Source organism: Haliotis rubra, unplaced genomic scaffold (assembly GCF_003918875.1).
Source record: "Haliotis rubra isolate DU_JTF1 unplaced genomic scaffold, ASM391887v1 Scf163, whole genome shotgun sequence".
NCBI lineage: Eukaryota > Metazoa > Mollusca > Gastropoda > Lepetellida > Haliotidae > Haliotis > Haliotis rubra.
In genome coordinates, this window is record NW_025765592.1 from 540,001 (window position 1) to 543,959 (window position 3,959).

The 3,959-nt window shown below is 42.2% G+C and overlaps 1 non-coding gene across 1 annotated transcript; it reads right to left on the reverse strand.

The window, feature by feature from the left end:
- Positions 1-3,417: 3,417 nt before the first annotated feature.
- Trnag-ucc lies at positions 3,418-3,489 on the reverse strand. The gene has a single exon. It is a non-coding gene; the product is annotated as a tRNA-Gly (tRNA).
- Positions 3,490-3,959: the final 470 nt, after the last annotated feature.

Sequence of the window (3,959 nt, forward strand, 5' to 3'; positions counted from 1 at the left end):
TTGTTGTGTTACTGAGAGATTGTGGCTTGACGCGGATTAACGATGTAAAACCGGAGTGGTTTTGTTAGTGAGTGATAGTGGCTTGACAAGGATTAACGATGTAGAAACGGAGTGGTTGTGTTAGTGAGGGATTGTGGCTTGACGCTGATTAACGATGTTAAAACGGATTTTGCTGTGTTAGCGAGTGAAAGTGGATTGACAAGGATTAATAACGAATAAAACGGAGCTGGTTGTAATACCGTGTTTTACCTTGTTTTACACTATATGATTTACGTATATAGCCAATGTAGTGAGTTTGATTACAATACAAAAAGCCTACCACTCCTTCTACAAATCTAATGCTACCTCTCTATATTCCAATAAAACAAAGTGTATCTCACCAGATACTTTAGAATGTCAAAAATAAACTTTGATTTATCGCCAAATGACCTTTGATACCAACCTGGCAGCTCAATCACCAATCACAATCGCCAACCACCAATTTAGCAAGAATCCTTTGTGTTAGAAGCATGTAGTGCTATTTTGCAACAGAATTAAAACATGACATAACAGCATCCCAAAACCCCGTAACAATAACAAATATGAAACTTCACCAAATCACACTCGCTCACTGATTTCCTTGGGTATTTTGTAAGAGACGAAAAGTCGCTTCCAGGACATTTCTCCGATCAACATGGGACATTTCAGACAAATAAAGACCCCGCTTTTTCCCGCAATTGATGATTCACACGTCATTTCATAGAAGTAGCCAATAAAATTAAGTCATGCGTTGGCTACGCATGCGCACTAAGGCCGTCATTGTTACCTCGGGGTCTGCACCTAAGGCTATCTTCCTGATTGAAGAGTGACATAATCTCGCCTAACAATAACCTTAAATCAAAGGGAGACGACTGCAATTGTGGAAAATCTCCTTTCTGCCTGGCCGAATTCCTTTACGATTTTAATTGCGGAGTAATAATGAGACAGGCCGGAGATTATGGCATGGGCGATCCCTTAATATCGCTAGTGTGTTTTTTAATAGGAAATTGATAACTATTGTCTCCTACCCAGCCGTCTGTAATATTTTATAGGGGCATATTGACCCAGTGCGCATGCGCCAATCATCATGAGCGGTCAGCCAGTGCAGGTTTTGATAGATCGCAGGAACACGCGACGGTGATTTTTGACACAACTTTGTAAATTATTAAAGATATAACGATTCGCTTCGGTTGTTAATTATAAGCGACAGGTATTTGGCTTCAACAGGATAAAGCGTTTTGTTCCACACGATTCGTGATTTATGAAGCGGAAAATACGGTCGTTCGTCGTTTGTTCTCAGTATTAGCATCAGCCATTAAAATCTGATTCTAGCCCCTCATACAGACCCTCAAATACATATTGACAATACAGGGGCGGTGGGGTAGCCTAATGGTTAAAGCGTCAGCTCGTCACGCCGAAGACCGGTGTTCGATTCCCCACATGGGTACAATGTGTGAAGCCCATTTCAAGTGTCCCCTGTCATGATATTGCTGGAATATTGCTAAAAGCGGTTTAAAATCATACTCACTCACTCACTATTCCCAGTACAGCCCATGCTCTTGCTAAAAGCGGTGTAAAACCATACTCACTCACTCACTCACTCACTCATTTCGTCCCCCCGCTTGTGACCACTATAGTGCAGGCGCTGAAACAAAATTACCCGTCATAGGCAGGGCAAGTCTAGAGTATTTGGCAGTCAAGACGACCGCAGGTTCCATGTTACTGAAAATGAAGAAAGTCTCTTGGCTCCTTTCTACATGTTATCGAGATCATGTAGGAACCCCTTTTCTGTAAAATATGTTCTTTTCAGAGACTGGATGGTAATCTGCCGTAACACTAGAATATGCCGTTTTCACCAGAACCGAATGTTTATTATTTTGTACTTTTTAATAAAAAAGTAAAAAACAGCAGGGGTAAATTATAGAAAATGAAACGGAACGAAATAATTAATATTACAAAACAGAAGTTAGCCTTTATGATTAAATTTACTACGACAACAGAAATAAAAACGAAATATTTAAAAACAAAACTTTTATTAAACAGTTTGTTCTGATGGGAACCGGTTTGGGTGTTCAGGCTCGGTATCTATACTGATGTGCAAAAGAAAGTACACACATGGTGCTTTGAGACTATCAAAACAACGTAAATATTTTGCTAGCAATGTTCCAATTGGGTACGATATCTATGGTGTTATTGCAACACGTACACATTGTTTGTGACTTGTGAGTCGCAATCAAAACACTTTTCTAAATATTACGCTGTTTTCAGGAAAACATTTTACCAACGCATCAGGTGTGTACTTTCTTTTGAACGTCAGTTTAGTTGATTGTATGGCATCGTATCCTGACTGCATAGGTCGTTGTTCATAATATCACACACCTGACCGGAGAGCGTAAGACCGCGACCGCTGGCCGAGTCATACAAAAGGACGGTAAAACATACCTGCCAACTCTCACGCATTCGGATTGAGACTTCTGCATGTATTACTGCTCGCACGCTCTCTCGACAGAACTGATACACCTCACGCCAAACTGGGTTCATATGAAAAATATAATATAAATCCGTTAGAAAACACATACATAGGGACCCGTGAAGATCCGGGTAGAACTGATCTTCAGCTACCCTTGCTTATCGAAAGATGCGACAACATGAACATCGATCTACGCAATTGGGTACCGATGACATGTGTCAACCAAGTCAACGGCCCTGATCAGTGACCACCCGATCCCGTTAGTCGCCTCCTACGACAAGCATGGTTTACTAAAGATCAATTCTAACCCGGATCTTCACGGGTATGAGAACGCAGAGACAGCAATAACTTTGTCTGAATGGGATTTTCATGTTAAACTGACTGACTGAGTTTAGTTTTACGCCGCTTTTAGCATTATTCTAGCAATATCACAGCGGGGCACGCCAGAAATGGGCTTCACACATTTTGCCCATGTGGGGATTCGAACCCGGGTCTTTGGCGTGACGAGCCAACGCTTTAACCACTAAGCTACCCCACTGCCCCTGTTCATGTTAAAACTGTCCGCGGCGCTGTTGTGGGCTGACGTTATACACTGTTAGCGAAGACCCCTTCTTTCATAAGACTCTTGTTGATATGTAATGGGTGAGTGAGTTAGTGAATGAGTGAATGCGTGAGTGAGTGAGTGAGTATGATTTGAAGAACATGACAACACCGCGGGACAAACATACTAGTTTGAGTGATTATGGTTTTGAGCCGCTTTTAGCAATATTCCAGCAATATTACGGGAGAGGACTTCAGAAATTGGCTTCACACATTGTACCCATATGGGGAATCGGACCTGGGTCTTCGGCGTGACGAGCGAACGCTTTAACCACTAGGCTACCTCACCTTCACTATTGTGGTCAGATTTAACAGATTTAACAAAAACATGCGTCGGCCGGGAATCGAACCCGGATCGACTGCTTGGAAGGCAACCATGCTAACCTTTACACCACCGACGCTTGACACTTAAATGGAAGAAGGGAGGAAAATGTATGACGTGAACTAAGCCGCCTTGCCTCCGTCCATACAGTCGTCCCCGTTTAGTAGGTCCATTGACGTGGAAACTTAACTGTTGTAAACCTATCTGGTGAGAGTCATTTAACCTCGCTGCAAGGCTGTACTGAATGCTGAGCCCATGGATGGATGTATGGTACAAAATGTAATTCTATCCTCGAAGAGGCAAGTCTTCTATCCCTCGAAGAGGCAAGTCTAGATAAGCGGACAGGACCCCAGTCTGTTACTTATTATTTTTTAGAAATTATCATTTAAACTATTACTTTTTACCAACTCCCAAAGCCCTGCATAATCATGGGCGACTTCAACAGCCATAACCCTCTATGGGGGAGTACTGATACCAACAATAAGGGAAAGGTCCTTGAAGATTTTCTCGCCAATAATGATGTATGCATCTTCAACGATGGATCAAACA